This window comes from Rhineura floridana, chromosome 6 (genome assembly GCF_030035675.1).
Source record: "Rhineura floridana isolate rRhiFlo1 chromosome 6, rRhiFlo1.hap2, whole genome shotgun sequence".
In the NCBI taxonomy this organism is placed as follows: Eukaryota; Metazoa; Chordata; class Lepidosauria; order Squamata; family Rhineuridae; genus Rhineura; species Rhineura floridana.
Genome location: NC_084485.1, coordinates 150,319,842 through 150,339,399, shown reverse-complemented (window position 1 = coordinate 150,339,399; position 19,558 = coordinate 150,319,842). Strand labels below are relative to the sequence as shown.

The window sequence follows — 19,558 nt, the reverse complement described above, 5'->3', positions numbered from 1 at the left end:
TTCAGGCAATCACAAGAATATGTGAAGGCTCAAACTTGGTAGGGAGTCTGCATGCATACACCACACCACCCCCAGCGGCCCAGTATGTGCTCCTCCCCACCCTGCCCCCTGCCAACTATATGGTGTTGCCAGTTTGCAACCTAGACAATGGTGGCTGGTGCATACTGGGACTTAGAATAATAGAATAGTAGAGTTGGAAGGGGCCTATAAGGCCATGAAGTCCAATCCTCTGCTCAATGCAGGAATCCATTTTAAGCATACCTGACAGGTAGCTGTCCAGCTGCCTCTTGAATGCCTCCAGTATTGGAGAGCTCACTACCTCCCTAGGTAATTGGTTCCATTGTTGTTCTGCTCCAACAGCACATTTTTCCTGATCTGGCTTCCTGTAACTTGAGCCCATTATTCCATGTCCTGCACTAATGGATGATTGAGAAGAAATTCTGGTCCTTCTCTCTGTGACAACCTTTCAGGTACTTGAAGACTGCTATTTATTATTTATTTATTTATTTATTTATTGGATTTTTATACCGCCCCACTAGCATAGCTCTCTGGGCGGTGTACAACAAATATGAATAAATACAAGAAAATCACATAAGCAATACAAAAACAGATGTATATAGAAATCCACAATCTAAAACCAGATTAAAAACATATATAGAAAAAATTTAAAATGCCTGATAAAATAGGAAGGTTTTAACTTGGCGCCGAAAAGATAGCAGCGTCGGCGCCATTCGTATCTCTTCGGGAAGACTATTCCACAGTTCAGGGGCCACCACTGAGAAGGCCCTAGTTCTTGTTACCATCCTCCGAGCTTCCCTATGGGTTGGAGCCCGGGCCTTCGATGTTGAGCGCAGTGTATGGGCAGGTTCATATCGGGAGAGGCGTTCCAATAGGTATTGTGGTCCCGCGCCGTATAAGGCTTTATAAGTTAAAACCAGCACTTTGAATCTGGCCCGGAAGCATATAGGTAGCCAGTGCAAGCGGGCCAGAACAGGTGTTATGTGTTCGGACCGCCTGGTCCTTGTTATTAGTCTGGCCGCTTCATTTTGCACCAGCTGTAGCTTCCGGACCGTCTTCAAAGGCAGCCCCACATAGAGCGCATTGCAGTAGTCCAATCGAGAGGTTACCAGAGCGTGAACAACTGAGGTGAGATCCTCTCTGTCCAAATAGGGACGTAGCTGGACACCAAGTTGGTAGAACGCATTTCGTGCCACCGAGGCTACTTGAGCCTCAAGTGACAGAAAAGGATCTAAAAGTATGCTATCATAGCTCCCCTCAGTCTTCTCTTCTCAAGGTTAAACTTGCCCAGTTCTGTCAGTCTCTTCTCATAGGGCTTTGTTTCTAGTCCCCTGATCATCCTTATTGTTCTTCTCTGAACCTGTTCCAGTTTGTCTGCATCCTTCCTAAACTATGGTGTCCAGTACTGAATGCAGTACGCAAGATGAGTCTTAACCAGTGCTGAACAGAGGGAACTAGAACTTCATGCAATTTGGAAACTTCTGCTAATGCAGCCTAAAATAGCATTTACCATTTTTGCAGCCACATCGGACTGTTGGTTCCTATTCAGGTTATGATCAACAACAATTCCAAGATCCTTCTCAGATGTAGTATTGCTGAACCAGGTATCCCCAATCTTATAACTATGCATTTGGTTTCTTTTTCCTAGGTGTAGAACTTTGCACTTATCCCTGTTGAATTTCATTCTGTTGTTTTCAGCCCAATGCATCAGCCTATCAAGATAATGTCAAATTTTGTTTCCAGGGTATTAGCTATCCCTCCCAATTTTGTATCATCTGCAAATCTGATAAGCATTCCCTGTACCTCCTCATCCAAGTCATTCATAAAAATGTTGAAGAGCACTGGCCCAGGACCGTGCCCTGCATACCCCTCTTGTTACCTCCCCACAGTTTGAGAAGGAACCATTGTTTGTGGGAGACAAGGGAAGGTTGGGGGATGTTGACCTGGTGCTCAGTGGGGTACAACTGCCCCTGAAAGACCAGGTCCGCAGCCTGGGGGTCATTCTTGACTCCCAGCTGTCCATGGAAGCTCAGGTCTCGGCTGTGAGCCGTGCAGCGCTGTATCAACTCCATCTGATACAACTAATAAATTCAATAAATAAATAAATAAAAAAGCACTCTTCAAGTACAATTCTGTAGCCAACTGTGGATCCACCTGATAGTTGCTCCATCCAACCCACATTTAGCTAGCTTTCTAATCAGAATATCATGGGGCACTTTGTCAAAAGCTTTGCTGAAGTCAAGATATATTATGTCCACACCATTCCCACAGTCTACCAGGGAGATTACCTGATCAAAAAATGAGATAAGATTAATCTGACAGGATTTGGTCTTGACAAATCCATGTTGGCTTCTTAGTAATCACTGCATTGTTTTCAAAGTGCTTACAGACTGACCACTTTATAATCTGCTCCAGAATTTTTCCAGCGATTGTTGTTACGCTGACTGGTCTATAGTTCCCAAGTGCCTCCTTTTGGAAGATAGGGACAACATCAGCCCTCCTCCAGTCACGTGGCACTTCACCCATCATCCATGACTCACGATGATAATAGACAGTTGTTCTGAGAGTTCTTCATCGGGTACTGGAGATTTGAACTCGTTCAATGTAATTAGGTATTCCTTGACCATTTGTCTGTCAATCTCAAGCTGCAATCCTGCCCCTTCAACTTGTCGTTCATGTTTGCCAGAAGGGTCATAGACCCTGTATTGGGACAAGACTGAGACAAAGTATGAATTGAGCACTTCTGTCATTTCTTTGCCATCTGTTATCATTTTTTCATCCTCAATACCACAATTTATTTTTTCTGTCTTTTACTATGGATGTGCCTGAATAAAGCTTTTTTGTTGCTTTTAGCATCCGTTTCTAAACTCAGCTGATTTTCAGCTTTAACATTTTTAGCTTTAGCCTTCTTGACATCATTCCTGCAATTCTGTGCTACCTGTCTGTACTCTTCCTTTGTGTACTGGCTTTCCTTCCATTTCCTGTATGTGTCCTTTTTTGTTTTCAGGTCATCTCTAAGCTTTTCATGAAGCCACATTGGCTTCTTCTGCTGTCTTCCATGTTGGACTACAACTCCCATTATCCATGTCTGCTGTCTTCCATGTTGGACTACAACTCCCATTATCCATGACCATTGGCCATGCTGACTGGGGTGTATGGGACTTGGTGTCCAACAGTACCTGGAGGGCCACAATTCTTTGCAGTTTGTGCCTTAGAATTTCCTTTTTTAGAAACTCCCACTTCTCTTAGACTCCTTTTCTTATTAGAGTCACTTGCCATGGAACCTTACTTTTCATTGTTCTGAGTTTATTAAAATCGGCTTTCTGAAGTCCAGGGTATGCATATGGCTACTCTCAGCTTTAAGCTCAAAAACTTAAGTATAACATGGTCATTTCCCCCAGAGTTCCCATAACTGCCACTTCATCCACCAAGTCATCTCTGTTGGTTAGAATCAAGTCAAGGACAGGCAATCCTTTAGTTCCTTCCTCTGCTTTCTGTAGGAGAAAGTTATCAACAACACAAGTCAGGAATTTCTTGGAGGGGCCATGTTTGGCAGAATTTGTCTCCCAATAGATATTGGAGTAATAGAAGTTCCCCATTACTACTATATCATGCCTCCTTGAAACATTGGCAATGAGCTTTTCAAAAGTTTCATCTTTGTCTTATCCTTGATTGCATGGTCTCCAACAACCATATTCCTTTTATTATTTTAATCCAGATACTGTTGGTGAGGCTGCCAAGCTCCTCCTCCTGTATTTCTATGTCAAGATACTAATTTTTAATATATAATGCGACTCCACCTCACTTTCTATTCCTTGTGTTCTTTTTGAACAAGTGATATCCTTCAATTGGTATATTCCAGACATAGGAGTCATCCCACCGTTACCCCTATCAAGTCATATTTATCCTCCTGTATTAAGAGTTCAAGTTCGTCCTGCTTGTTTTCCATACTCTGGGCGTTAGTATATAGACATCGAAGATTTATGGTTTAGCTTCCTTCCTACATTTTTATGAAGACTATTATTGGGCCCCGTTAGAGCTGTTCTCTCAGTTCCTGTTACTGTGCATAAGCCTTTGTCAATCATTACTGCAACTCTCCTCCATAGTATTCAGTTTAAAGCCCTCCTGATAAAGTTCTCCATGCTGTGACCAAACACATTCTTCCCAGTCTTTGTAAGGTGCAACTAGTTGGACAGAAGGCAGGGAAGCCAACAGTAGGTGGAGGCAAAGCCATTTACAGGTGGAGCCAACTGATTCTAATTTTGCCCCCATTCTCCTTCCTGTTAAGTTCTACAGGGACTGAGGAAGGGGAAGCTGACAGACAGTGCCATCTCCTGGGCTGGTTGTAAGTAAGAAGACAGGCAGGCAGGGACTGACTGAAGGCCAGCTGAGTTTGGTGAGCTAGTGTCCCATTCATCCTAAAGAACCAGCTGCCACTGAACCTGGAGATTCTCATGATGTTTTTAAAGCCTCAAGAAAGCAGAAGTGGTTGCCATGTCTCCCCCCCCTTCTTTTCTCTGTGAGCAAGGGAATTGCAGGTGTAGTGAGCAGTATTCTTGGTGTCCCATATGGCAGGCAGGCAGGCAAAAAGGTAAATAGGGGAAATAGCTGGGAGAACCATAGCTGTCTTGTTTCCAGGTTCATTGGGAGTTTTAAAGGCATAATTTCCAATCTCCACGTTGTAACTTGGCTTGCGTCGCCTCATCTCAAAACCACTTTTTGCAAACACTGGATCGTGAAGTTGCTTATAAAACAGAGCTGGGTTGGCAGAAGCATGGAAAGAGATGGAGAGAGCCCTAGTCTGCTAATTGTTCTGACAGACAAACTGTTCAGATGTAAAAGATACATCCATATTTATTAAAGAGGAAGACAAGTTTCTGCTTCTTTCTGTTTAATGGAAGAGAACCAAAGGCTTTGTTAAAATCTAGCTGACTTGTGCACATGACTCTGGCCTTGGTCAAGAACTGAAAAAATCCCTGGGAATTTATAACGAGATTCACATTAGCTAGCATGGCCAATAGCCAGAGATGATGGGAGCTGTAGTTCAGCAACATCTGGAGGGCCAAAGGTTCCCCATGCCTGGTCTAGAGCAAGGGTGGGGAACTTGTAGCCTTCCAGATGTTGGACTACAACTCCCATTATCCATGATAATGATTAGCCATGCTGACTGGGGAGTACCTGGAGGGCCACAGATTCCCCATCCCTGGATTAGACAATGACAATGCATGGTGTTACCAAGCTAGCATGGCTACTTACACATCACACACACACCAAGGAGGAAATGGACAACCAAAAAAAGACTAAAAAGGGGACACGGGTTTGCATAAAATTTGCACATGCTAATTTGTAGGAATAGAAGCAAATTTAGAAACAATTACCACAATTTAGATGGAAGTACAGTGTGCCTCACCCAAGTGGGGAAGACTGTGACAAGATTATCTCTGGTACCCTGTCCTGTCCACTGTACAGGTGCCAACTAATGATGGGCAACTTCAAGGCCTGTGCTCATCCTTCTTAGGGTTCTTTATCTTAAACTAGATTTGGCCAACCTTGACACTTCAAACAGAGGACCATCCTCTGTAAAGTAGGGCACATGACCACCCTAGATCAAGCTCAGAGTTTCCCTACTCTGCATAAACAAGAGCCACAAAGTGGAGTGGAGTCAGAAACTCTGAGCATGAGGATGTCAGGCCCTATGTCATCTACTAGGAAGACACAACTATGAGGGGTAGGCAGCAACCATGTGCCCCCTCCCCCCCGTTTGGACCTGGCTGCCAATTTATGCAATCTGTGGAATATCCCAGCCCTGTTAACCAACAAACTCTCTGAATATAACAAAAACATGTTAGGGAGAAAGCAAACCTTTCTCCCTGGCAGATACCATCTTATCAGGAGGTTCGTTCTGCACAATATAGGAAATGGAGCTTTAGTGTGGCGGCACCTACCCTGTGGAATTCCCTCCCTTTGAATATTAGGCAGGTGCCATCTCTGCTGTATTTTGGCGCCTTTTGAAGACTTTCCTCTTCCAACAAGCCTTTTAAGTTGAGACCTAGCCCAGTCTGCGTCTGTGTTAGAATTGCTTTTAATATGTCTTTTAATATCTTTAACCCTTTTTAAAAAGATGTTTTTAAAGTTTTTTTTAATGTTTGTAATGTTTTGCTTGTTAATTGTATTTTAATGTCTTTTTATGATGTTTTAAAGTGTTTTTAATGTTTTTGTTTGCCGCCCTGGGCTCCTTCTGGAAGGAAGGGCGGGGTATAAATAAAATAATAAATAAATAAATAAATAAAATGTGTGCAGGGTTATTTTACTCTGACAGAGCATTCAATCATGCAACTGCTACCACCAGTCTGCAGTGGAACAGGACAAGCAGAGGTTTAGCATTTGATTCTGCTGATAATATATGATAATATGAACAGGTGCAGCCTTCATTTACCATGCACTTATACTAGCAGCTTTTGGCTTTCAGGTAGGGTTGATGAAATTCTTGCACAGAAGCTTACGTGCTCAATTTGCTTTTATAATGAATAAATATTGAAAGATCTACAAAGGTCCCAGGTTGGCTTTGAAGGTGCTGCCAGGTCAGGGGTAGATGATTGCTGATTTCAAAATGGTTTTTTGAATGTAGTAAAGGTCAGCAGTTTATCTAAGTTGCCCTGGAAGGCTTTTTGCTTCTGTTTTTTCAAAAAGGCACTCCACCTGACACTGATAGGCTTGGCTGTGATAAGAACATAAGAACATAAGAAGAGCCTGCTGGATCAGGCCAGTGGCCCATCTAGTCCAGCATCCTGTTCTCACAGTGGCCAACCAGGTGCCTGGGGGAAGCCCGCAAGCAGGACCCGAGTGCAAGAACACTCTCCCCTCCTGAGGCTTCCAGCAACTGGTTTTCAGAAGCATGCTGCCTCTGACTAGGGTGGCAGAGCACAGCCATCACAGCTAGTAGCCATTGATAGCCCTGTCCTCCATGAATTTGTCTAATCTTCTTTTAAAGCCGTCCAAGCTGGTGGCCATTACTGCATCTTGTGGGAGCAAATTCCATAGTTTAACTATGCGCTGAGTAAAGAAGTACTTCCTTTTGTCTGTCCTGAATCTTCCAACATTCAGCTTCTTTGAATGTCCACGAGTTCTAGTATTATGAGAGAGGGAGAAAAACTTTTCTCTATCCACTTTCTCAATGCCATGCATAATTTTATACACTTCTATCATGTCTCCTCTGACCCGCCTTTTCTCTAAACTAAAAAGCCCCAAATGCTGCAACCTTTCCTCGTAAGGGAGTCGCTCCATCCCCTTGATCATTCTGGTTGCCCTCTTCTGAACCTTTTCCAACTCTATAATATCCTTTTTGAGATGAGGCGACCAGAACTGTACACAGTATTCCAAATGCGGCCGCACCATAGATTTATACAACGGCATTATGATATCGGCTGTTTTATTTTCAATACCTTTCCTAATTATCGCTAGCATGGAATTTGCCTTTTTCACAGCTGCCGCACACTGGGTCGACATTTTCATCGTGCTGTCCACTACAACCCCGAGGTCTCTCTCCTGGTCGGTCACCGCCAGTTCAGACCCCATGAGCGTATATGTGAAATTAAGATTTTTTGCTCCAATATGCATAATTTTACACTTGTTTATATTGAATTGCATTTGCCATTTTTCCGCCCATTCACTCAGTTTGGAGAGGTCTTTTTGGAGCTCTTCGCAATCCCTTTTGGTTTTAACAACCCTGAACAATTTAGTGTCATCAGCAAACTTGGCCACTTCACTGCTCACTCCTAATTCTAGGTCATTAATGAACAAGTTGAAAAGTACAGGTCCCAATACCGATCCTTGAGGGACTCCACTTTCTACAGCCCTCCATTGGGAGAACTGTCCGTTTATTCCTACTCTCTGCTTTCTGCTTCTTAACCAATTCCTTATCCACAAGAGGACCTCTCCTCTTATTCCATGACTGCTAAGCTTCCTCAGAAGCCTTTGGTGAGGTACCTTGTCAAACGCTTTTTGAAAGTCTAAGTACACTATGTCCACTGGATCACCTCTATCTATATGCTTGTTGACACTCTCAAAGAATTCTAATAGGTTACTGAGACAGGACTTTCCCTTGCAGAAGCCATGCTGGCTCTGCTTCAGCAAGGCTTGTTCTTCTATGTGCTTAGTTAATCTAGCTTTAATCATACTTTCTACCAGTTTTCCAGGGACAGAAGTTAAGCTAACTGGCCTGTAATTTCCGGGATCCCCTCTGGATCCCTTTTTGAAGATTGGCGTTACATTTGCCACTTTCCAGTCCTCAGGCACGGAGGAGGACCCGAGGGACAAGTTACATATTTTAGTTAGCAGATCAGCAATTTCACATTTGAGTTCTTTGAGAACTCTCGGGTGGATGCCATCCGGGCCCGGTGATTTGTCAGTTTTTATATTGTCCATTAAGCCTAGAACTTCCTCTCTCGTTACCACTATTTGTCTCAGTTCCTCAGAATCCCTTCCTGCAAATGTTAGTTCAGGTTCAGGGATCTGCCCTATATCTTCCACTGTGAAGACAGATGCAAAGAATTCATTTAGCTTCTCTGCAATCTCCTTATCGTTCTTTAGTACACCTTTGACTCCCTTATCATCCAAGGGTCCAATCGTCTCCCTAGATGGTCTCCTGCTTTGAATGTATTTATAGAATTTTTTGTTGTTGGTTTTTATGTTCTTAGCAATGTGCTCCTCAAATTCTTTTTTAGCATCCCTTATTGTCTTCTTGCATTTCTTTTGCCAGAGTTTGTGTTCTTTTTTATTTTCTTCATTTGGACAAGACTTCCATTTTTTGAAGGAAGACTTTTTGCCTCTAAGAGCTTCCTTGACTTTGCTGGTTAACCATGCTGGCATCTTCTTGGCCCTGGCGGTACCTTTTCTGATCTGCGGTATGCACTCCAGTTGAGCTTCTAATATAGTGTTTTTAAACAACTTCCAAGCATTTTCGAGTGATGTGACCCTCTGGACTTTGTTTTTCAGCTTTCTTTTTACCAATCCCCTCATTTTTGTGAAGTTTCCTCTTTTGAAGTCAAATGTGACCGTGTTGGATTTTCTTGGCAATTGGCCAGTTACATGTATGTTTAATTTAATAGCACTGTGGTCACTGCTCCCAATCGGTTCAACAACACTTACATCTTGCACCAGGTCCCGGTCCCCACTGAGGATTAAGTCCAGGGTTGCCGTCCCTCTGGTCGGTTCCATGACCAACTGGTCTAGGGAATAGTCATTTAGAATATCTAGAAACTTTCCTTCTTTGTCATGACTGGAACACATATGCAGCCAGTCTATGTCCGGGTAGTTGAAGTCACCCATTACTACCACATTTCCTAGTTTGGATGCTTCCTCAATTTCATATCTCAAGGTCTCCCTGAGCATTTTGATCAGGGGGACGATAGATCGTTCCCAGTATTAAGTCCCTCCTGGGGCATGGTATCACCACCCACAACGATTCTGTGGAGGAGTCTGCCTCTTTTGGGGTTTCGAGCTTGCTGGATTCAATGCCTTCTTTCACGTATAGAGCGACTCCACCACCAATACGTCCTTCCCTGTCCTTCCGATATAGTTTATATCCAGGGATAACCGTATCCCACTGGTTTTCTCCATTCCACCAGGTCTCCGTTATGCTCACTATATCAATGCTCTCCTCTAAGACCAAGCACTCCAGTTCTCCCATCTTGGTTCGCAGGCTCCTAGCATTAGCGTACAGGCACTTGTAAGCAGTGTCTCTCTTCAAGTGTCTTTGGCACTTGTGGTTAGGCCTGTGGTAATTTTGCTCTTCTGAATTTATATCCTGTGCCCCTGCTCTCACAATGCCTACTTCTAGGCCTACCCCTTTTAAAATTTCATCATTTCTTTGGTTTTTATCCCAGGGGGGAGCCCAGGGGGGCTGCTCCACGAGCTAGAGGGAGCCCCAGCTGACGAAGCGTCAAGGCGAGTTAAGCAGCAGAGCGAGTTTGGCAGCAGGGCGAGGAGGCCAGGGCCCCCCACTCTGCCCGTCTGTTCCCTGACCTCAACTAAACCGCAGTCTCCAACCCAACGTAATAAACCTTAAACAAAACTATGCAGGTAAGAAGCCAGCAGGGGTGTGGGGGCTTTCCAGTGTTTTGCACCGCCTGCAGCATGTACGACTATCTGCCTGTTGGACAGAAGTCGTGGGTATGCTCTCGGTGCAATGAGCTTCTGGCTCTCCGGGAATGACTTCATTTCCTTGAGGCCAAGGTGGCGGACCTGGAAAAGCTGAGAGAGGCAGAGAGGTGTGTGGAGGAGGCCTTCAGGGACGTTATAGCTGTGTCCCACTCCAACGATGATAGCTCTTCTACTATCATGGAGAACGATGGTCTCGGGGAAGGAGAGCATCCAGCTGAGGAAGAGGGAAACGATCCCTTAGAAGGGACCCATTCCTTGGGGGATGAGCAGCTATCCTCTTGTGCCGAGGATATATCTCCAGGGGGTGGAGGGATCCTTGTAGTGGGTGATTCGATCATTAGGAACATAGACAGTGGGGTGTGTGATGGGCGTGTAGACCGCAAGGTGTTTTGCCTGCCTGGTGCGAAGGTTGCGGATATCGCCCGTCGTTTAGATAGTTTGGTAGACAGTGCTGGGAAGGAGTCAGTGGTCGTGGTGCACGTTGGCACCAACGACATGGGGAAATGCAGCCGTGAGGTCGTGGAAGCAAAATTTAGGTTGCTAGGTAGGATGCTGAAAGCCAGGATCTCCAAGGTGGCTTTCTCTGAAATGCTACCGGTTCCACGCGCAGGACCAGCCAGACAGGCCCAGCTTCGCAGTCTCAATGCGTGGATGAGACGATGGTGTCGGGTGGAAGGGTTTGGATTTGTTAGGCTCTGGGGAACATTTTGGGACAAGCCGGGCCTGTACAAAAGGGACGGGCTCCTCTTGAACCAGAATGGAACCAGACTGCTGGCACTTAAAATTAAAAAGGTGGCAGAGCAGCTTTTAAACTGACTGAGGGGGGAAACCCAACAAGAGCTGAGAAAGGTCCGGTTCGGAATAAACCTCCCCCCTGGGATAAAAACCAAAGAAATGATGAAATTTTAAAAGGGGTAGGCCTAGAAGTAGGCATTGTGAGAGCAGGGGCACAGGATATAAATTCAGAAGAGCAAAATTACCACAGGCCTAACCACAAGTGCCAAAGACACTTGAAGAGAGACACTGCTTACAAGTGCCTGTATGCTAATGCTAGGAGCCTGCGAACCAAGATGGGAGAACTGGAGTGCTTGGTCTTAGAGGAGAGCATTGATATAGTGAGCATAACAGAGACCTGGTGGAATGGAGAAAACCAGTGGGATACGGTTATCCCTGGATATAAACTATATCGGAAGGACAGGGAAGGACGTATTGGTGGTGGAGTCGCTCTATACGTGAAAAAAGGCATTGAATCCAGCAAGCTCGAAACCCCAAAAGAGGCAGACTCCTCCACAGAATCGTTGTGGGTGGTGATACCATGCCCCAGGAGGGACTTAATACTGGGAACGATCTATCGTCCCCCTGATCAAGATGCTCAGGGAGACCTTGAGATGAGATATGAAATTGAGGAAGCATCCAAACTAGGAAATGTGGTAGTAATGGGTGACTTCAACTACCCGGACATAGACTGGCTGCATATGTGTTCCAGTCATGACAAAGAAGCAAAGTTTCTAGATATTCTAAATGACTATTCCCTAGACCAGTTGGTCATGGAACCGACCAGAGGGACGGCAACCCTGGACTTAATCCTCAGTGGGGACCGGGACCTGGTGCAAGATGTAAGTGTTGTTGAACCGATTGGGAGCAGTGACCACAGTGCTATTAAATTAAACATACATGTAACTGGCCAATTGCCAAGAAAATCCAACACGGTCACATTTGACTTCAAAAGAGGAAACTTCACAAAAATGAGGGGATTGGTAAAAAGAAAGCTGAAAAACAAAGTCCAGAGGGTCACATCACTCGAAAATGCTTGGAAGTTGTTTAAAAACACTATATTAGAAGCTCAACTGGAGTGCATACCGCAGATCAGAAAAGGTACCGCCAGGGCCAAGAAGATGCCAGCATGGTTAACCAGCAAAGTCAAGGAAGCTCTTAGAGGCAAAAAGTCTTCCTTCAAAAAATGGAAGTCTTGTCCAAATGAAGAAAATAAAAAAGAACACAAACTCTGGCAAAAGAAATGCAAGAAGACAATAAGGGATGCTAAAAAAGAATTTGAGGAGCACATTGCTAAGAACATAAAAACCAACAACAAAAAATTCTATAAATACATTCAAAGCAGGAGACCATCTAGGGAGACGATTGGACCCTTGGATGATAAGGGAGTCAAAGGTGTACTAAAGAACGATAAGGAGATTGCAGAGAAGCTAAATGAATTCTTTGCATCTGTCTTCACAGTGGAAGATATAGGGCAGATCCCTGAACCTGAACTAACATTTGCAGGAAGGGATTCTGAGGAACTGAGACAAATAGTGGTAACGAGAGAGGAAGTTCTAGGCTTAATGGACAATATAAAAACTGACAAATCACCGGGCCCGGATGGCATCCCAGACCTACCTGGAGATGCTGGGGACTGAACCTGAGACCTTTTGTATGGCATTGAATTTATTCAAACTTACTTTCATGTAAGCATGAACAGGATCAGGAAGTACACATTTTGCAAGCTTCTGTTTGGGGTGAGTGTGTGCGCAATTATTTCTGTATACAGAGCATTTGGAGACACAATGGACCTTCCAGCAGCTCCTGCAATATACAGACTCTCTCGGCCCTACACATACACCACACACATCATAATGGTGAACATTTCACATGGAGGCATAGAATTCATGATCTGCACAAATTTGCTCATGGTGAACTTGCAGAGTTGGGCTTTTGGACTGCTTCATTTTGATTTTTGAGAGGCAAAACCTAGTTCTTGCACGTGGTTTCAATCCAAATCAGTAGTTCTCAAACTGTTAGTGGACAGAGTGAGAGGAACTGTCAGCTGCATCTCTGCATGATTTGCTACCGAGACCTTGTCTTCTTCCAATCAGCCCTGCATGGGCATGAATAATTTTGCCATGTGACATGTCTGAAACAGATATGATTGGACCATTCAGTCACTACAATGCAGAGGGACCACAGAATGACTTGCCTTCAAGAGTTTGTCTGTTATATCTCTGCATGAATCATTGTATGGGAGTTGTCTACTTCTCATCTGAGGACATGTTCTGATCAAGGACTCATGCAAAAACACAGAGTAGGCTCATCTGAGGGCAGGTAAGTCTTGCTTTTACATACTCTAATAGTAAACCCTACTGGCTGTACGAATGAAGAGTGCAGACCATTTTAATTCAGTAGACAAGTGCGCCTCAGCCATCTTAAAGCTTGGGAGAACATTGCTCTGAAGTCATCCTGAACTGAAAAGACAGAACTGTGAGAACACAATTGCATGTCACTGAAGGACAAAGAAATAAGATGCCAGAGAGTGACATTCTGCAGTTTTCTTTATCCTACCAAGCAACGCTTTTGACTCGGTGTGACGCATGACTAACTGTATTGGCACAGCCTACAGAAAATGATAGTGGGATCTTGGCCAAGTCCTACAAGGTTAATCCACCCCCTAGCCTTGTCTATCCTCTGATTGGTCCAGAGGCTTGTGGGCAGAGGGTAGGAGGCGTAGTAGTAGGGAATGTGATATAGCAAGCTGGGCAAATCATAGGTGTAGCACATGAGAGCAGAAGGCAGGGTCATTACCATGTTCTCTCTAGTACTTGACAGTGCAGATTTAATTTTCTCACATATATTACCCTAAGTGCTCTAGAGTAGAGGTGGCTAATCTGCAGCTGTCCATGTTGCTGTACTTCAACTTCCATAAGTCCCAGCCAGCATGGCCCAATGGTCAGGGATGATGAGAATTGTAGTCCAGCAACATGGAGAAGGCAACATCTATTCATATGGTATGTATTTTGTTTTTTCTGTGCCCCCAGTTGTCTAAACCCAGGAACAAACTGTGTGATGTGCATCTTGCTCTAGAGACCTTAGGGATAGTACAGTGCTGAGGGAATATAATCCCCTACCAAAACAGTTTTCCTGACTGCAGATCCTTTCCCTTGCAGGATAAGCTGTTGTTAAAAGTACAAGAGCAGGGGATAGTAGAAAAACTGGCAACCTTTCTTGCAGTTGGGGAAAGCATCTGTGGAGCAAGAGCAAAGAAGCATGCTGACTCTCAGCAAATTTCCTTTGCAGCCCCCTTGCCTCAGCCAATTCCACTTGCTTGGGATTTTCTGGAAATAACCAGCTTCTAGTTCTGAATGGCTGGAGGCCTGAACAGCTTTCCAAAGGGATTTCAAGGCATCACTGACTGAGGAACACTTTCATCAAAATGAATAAATTCAGTGTGGATTTAAGTAGCCCATGGTTCTCCAAATTTTAATCCAACCTTCTGAGTCTGGCTGAGACAATGGGTGGAGGAGGTATTCTTTCCCCATATTGCAAGGCATTCCTCCTCCCTCCGTGGGATCCTGGTGCTCAAGAGAAATCATGACTGAAGATAAATGAATGGCTGCGTTCTTAAATATATTTCACCACTGAGAGAGCAATAAGCAAGACAGGTTGACAGCATCTTGCTGCTTAAGGCAAAGGAAAGAAACGATGCCCCCTTTTCCATGTACAAATGTCAACTTCAACTCTGGCAACCCGACAGCAGCCTCCACGGCCCCCAAAGGCAGCAGGCTAGTTAAGCACATGATGGCACACACAGCTTTGTCCTTCAACCCCTTGCTGTTGCTCCCCATCATCTGTCGCCTGAGGTGCCCACGTCACTCCGTCTGATGGTAGGACTGGCCTGGAAGTAAGCTTGTCATATTTTTATTGCTGCTGCATCTTGTAACAGTAGCCTCAGTTCTAGCAAAAGACGTTTTCCTGACATGGAAACAAGTTATTAGAAGGTGTGTGTGTGTCCCTTTGAGTTGCATCTAGGCTGTACTTGGAGCACATCTGCTGAAATTAAGTGAATCAGATCCATTAATTTCAATGGGTCTACTCTGAGTAGGACTGACATTGGATACAACACTCCGTCTGGGGTATTGGTGTATTGGGTTGCTGTTAAAGGCATAAGAGCAAATCCAGTTGTTTTTTAAGTAACTTTCAAGCGGGGGGTGGAACCTGTGGCCAGATATTGTTGGACTACATCTCCCATCATCCCTGACCGCTAGCCATGCTGGCTGGAGCTGGTGAGAGTTGGGAGTCCAACAACATCTGGAGGGCCACACGGTTGCTCGCTGTTTTAGAGTGAAAACAGGAAAATCTCACGTTGAGACCAAAACAGAGGGCTGAAAGGGAAAGAGCTTTACTTCTGGAAATGAGGAGTTTCCAAGGTGCTGGAGTACATGTGTGCCCTGGCCCTTTAAGAGCTAACCCCACACTTGGAGAGCCAGGTGAGGCCGGGGTGTTGTGCTACACAGGGTCCCCTCTGCTTTAAATATGATAGAAAGTAACAAGGGCAAGGAACTCAGCCTCTCATGGAAGTAACACGAAAAGCCAACAACAGAAGTAATAGGAAAGAAAACCCCACTCCAGACGTTTCCACTGAAGCGGTGAGGAGATATATCTGGTCTTAAGGGGAATCAGAATTCAGCTGCAAGTCTGGGGCCTGGCTGAGCTGCTGGTGAGTTGTTCTATAGGACTGAAGACTACCAGGTGCTGCTCAGAAGGGAATGAAGTAGCCCCCCATGGAGTGGGGCTGTTCTCTCCTGGGGTTTCCCATCACTTGCCAAATCCAGCAGGGTCTCCTGGTGAGGTTTCCTGAATTGCAGCGGCTCCTGCTACTTTCTCCCCAGTCCCCCTCCCCATCATCCGCTACCATGGGGGAAGTTGCTGCCTGCTGCCTTGCAACTCTAACCAGGGGTGCTTCTAGCCAACCTGTTTATTGAGCATTCATTCTGATTTGTTTGAGAGGAGGCAAGATGATGTTGTGTCAAAGCAGTGTCATCCCGTACTTTCCAGCGCATTTTCATGTCACTTTCTTTATCCTAAAATGTCTGATCTTTTTGGGGAAGTGGGTTCGTTGCATGAGACCTCCTAATCAAGTATAATTACATAACCTGAATTCGCCTGTATGTGATTGAATCCGCCCTGAAAACAGCACTCCAGGTCACCATGGCAGCTTTCCAGAACAGGAGCGCCTGCTGTCTCCAGGGCTGCACTAAGAGGAGCCCTGGAACATTGCTCCCAGGGGGAAAAGAAGTTGAGCCACAAGCGGAAACACTCTGCTTATGAAGGCTCCGGTGAGAGGCCACAATTGTCTTATTGAAGCTGCTTCCAGAAGAGGTCACGCCACCTTATGGAGAAATTGAATCAGAGATTCTGTGTCGCCTAGAACTATTAATCCTACATGTTACAGGTTGCTGTCGGGTTTTTTTTCATGTTTGCAAGGAGAAAGCACCTCCTCTCTGAAAAATAAGGCTGTGAACACACTAGTTGCTAGGGTTGCCAGGTTCAGGGCCTGAGACAAAAGAAATGCAAGAAGACAATAAGGGATGCTAAAAAAGAATTTGAGGAGCACATTGCTAAGAACATAAAAACCATCAACAAAAAATTCTATAAATACATTCAAAGCAGGAGACCATCTAGGGAGGCGATTGGACCCTTGGATGATAAGGGAGTCAAAGGTGTACTAAAGAACGATAAGGAGATTGCAGGGAAGCTAAATGAATTCTTTGCATCTGTCTTCACAGTGGAAGATATAGGGCAGATCCCTGAACCTGAACTAACATTTGCAGGAAGGGATTCTGAAGAACTGAGACAAATAGTGGTAATGAGAGAGGAAGTTCTAGGCTTAATAGACAACGTAAAAACTGACAAATCACCGGGCCCGGATAGCATCCACCCGAGAGTTCTCAAAGAACTCAAATGTGAAATTGCTGATCTGCTAACTAAAATATGTAACTTGTCCCTCAGGTCCTCCTCCGTGCCTGAGGACTGGAAAGTGGCAAATGTAACACCAATCTTCAAAAAGGGATCCAGGGGGGATCCTGGAAATTACAGGCCAGTTTGCTTAACTTCTGTCCCTGGAAAACTGGTAGAAAGTATGATTAAAGCTAGATTAACTAAGCACATAGAAGAACAAGCCTTGCTGAAGCAGAGCCAGCATGGCTTCTGCAAGGGAAAGTCCTGTCTCAGTAACCTATTAGAATTCTTTGAGAGTGTCAACAAGCATATAGATAGAGGTGATCCAGTGGACATAGTGTACTTAGACTTTCAAAAAGCTTTTGACAAGGTACCTCACCAAAGACTTCTGAGGAAGCTTAGCAGTCATGGAATAAGAGGAGAGGTCCTCTTGTGGATAAGGAATTGGTTAAGAAGCAGAAAGCAGAGAGTAGGAATAAATGGACAGTTCTTCCAATGGAGGGCTGTAGAAAGTGGAGTCCCTCAAGGATCAGTATTGGGACCTGTACTTTTCAACTTGTTCATTAATGACCTAGAGTTAGGAGTGAGCAGCGAAGTGGCCAAGTTTGCTGATAATACTAAATTGTTCAGGGTTGTTAAAACCAAAAGGGATTGCGAAGAGCTCCAAAAAGACCTCTCCAAACTGAGTGAATGGGCGGAAAAATGGCAAATGCAATTCAATATAAACAAGTGTAAAATTATGCATATTGGAGCAAAAAATCTTAATTTCACATATACGCTCATGAACTGGCGGTGACCGACCAGGAGAGAGACCTCGGTGTTGTAGTGGACAGCATGATGAAAATGTCAACCCAGTGTGCTGCAGCTGTGAAAAAGGCAAATTCCATGCTAGCGATAATTAGGAAAGGTATTGAAAACAAAACAGCCGATATCATAATGCCGTATAACTCTATGGTGTGGCCGCATTTGGAATACTGTGTACAGTTCTGGTCGCCTCATCTCAAAAAGGATATTATAGAGTTGGAAAAGGTTCAGAAGAGGGCAACCAGAATGATCAAGAGGATGGAGGGACTCCCTTATGAAGGAAGGTTGCAGCATTTGGGGCTTTTTAGTTTAGAGAAAAGGCGGGTCAGAGGAGACATGATAGAAGTGTATAAAATTATGCATGGCATTGAGAAAGTGGATAGAGAAAAGTTCTTCTCCCTCTCTCATAATACTAGAACTCGTGGACATTCAAAGAAGCTGAATGTTGGAAGATTCAGGACAGACAAAAGGAAGTACTTCTTTACTCAGCGCATAGTTAAACTGTGGAATTTGCTCCCACAAGATGCAGTAATGGCCACCAGCTTGGATGGCTTTAAAAGAAGATTAGACAGATTCATGGAGGACAGGGCTATCAATGGCTACTAGCCATGATGGCTGTGCTCTGCCACCCTAGTCAGAGGCAGCATGCTTCTGAAAACCAGTTGCCGGAAGCCTCAGGAGGGGAGAGTGTTCTTGCACTCGGGTCCTGCTTGCGGGCTTCCCCCAGGCACCTGGTTGGCCACTGTGAGAACAGGATGCTGGACTAGATGGGCCACTGGCCTGATCCAGCAGGCTCTTCTTATGTTCTTATGAGACTGATCCTGAATCTTTAGGAGAAGAGAAAGTCAGCCAAGTGCAGGTGTTCTTGCAACCCTGTAATGGGAAAAACCACAAGGTGGAATTCTCCCTTCCCCTTGCACAATTTTTAAAGATACAGAAGAGGACTTCAGTGGCCTGGTGAGAGGTCCATTCCCCTACATGTGGATAGAGAAAGGGGAGATTTTTAGTGACAACCAGGTGGATTCCGATGTTTATAGAAGTAAGCTGTCATTTGCTTCTTACTTAACATACCTCAACTACTATTGCTGGTAAATGTCGTTTTCCAATCAAGTGCCAGTATCAATCACATGGTCTGTAATGGTGGGTGCTTATGGCACCTCAGTGGCTGGCAGGACTCCCTTTGCCAAAAAAATAATGAGAGACTGATAGCTTCAGTTAATATAAACAGGTGGTTTCCTGACTGATTTAGAACTAGGGTCACACAGGTTGCAAAGTGGAGAGTGGTTAGAGTCTTGGAGTAGAAGCTGGGAGACCAGGGTTCAAATCATGTCTCGGCCATGAAGCTCACTGCATGACCTTGGGGCAGTCTCTCTCTCTCTCACACAAACACACACAGCCTAGTCTACCTCACAGGGTTGTTGTGAGAACAAAATGAGGAGGAGAACCATGTATGACACCTTGAGCTCCTTAGAGGAAAAGTGGAATATAAATGTAATAAATAAATGAAACAAATAAACAATTTACCCAAATGTACTGATAAATGTAATAGACAACAAGGCAGCTACAGCCATTTTCCCTGTTTTTGAGTTGTGGGCCTTCCAGATGTTATTGGACTACAGCTCTCATTACCCTGACCACTGGCCATACTGGCTATGGCTGATGGCATTGGAGTCCTGCAACACCTGGAGGGCCATAGGTTCCCCACCCCTGATTTGAAGGTAAATGGACATTTTGAAGATTGGAACAATTCTACCTGGTACTTCCCTGGCAAGCTGTTGCCATACAGCAGGCAGTAGCAAACTGACATCTTAGAAGAAGCACTGCATAAAATGATTCTCCCTTGCTTACA

General features: G+C 44.7%; 1 protein-coding gene across 6 annotated transcripts in view; it reads left to right on the top strand.

Annotated features, from left to right (window-relative positions):
* The window catches only part of RGSL1 (regulator of G protein signaling like 1), an 88,802-nt gene that overhangs the window by 8,563 nt on the left and 60,681 nt on the right, over positions 1–19,558 (top strand). For 4 of the 6 annotated variants that reach the window (XR_009763626.1, XM_061634086.1, XM_061634079.1 and 1 more), the window contains exon 2: positions 361–470. The exons of 1 other annotated variant lie outside the window; for it this stretch is intronic. The gene's annotated coding sequence lies outside the window, so the exon portion shown is untranslated. Of the gene's footprint in view, positions 1–360; positions 471–15,489; positions 15,665–19,558 lie in introns of those variants that run through there. One more of the 6 variants, XM_061634083.1, reaches the window with a different exon arrangement.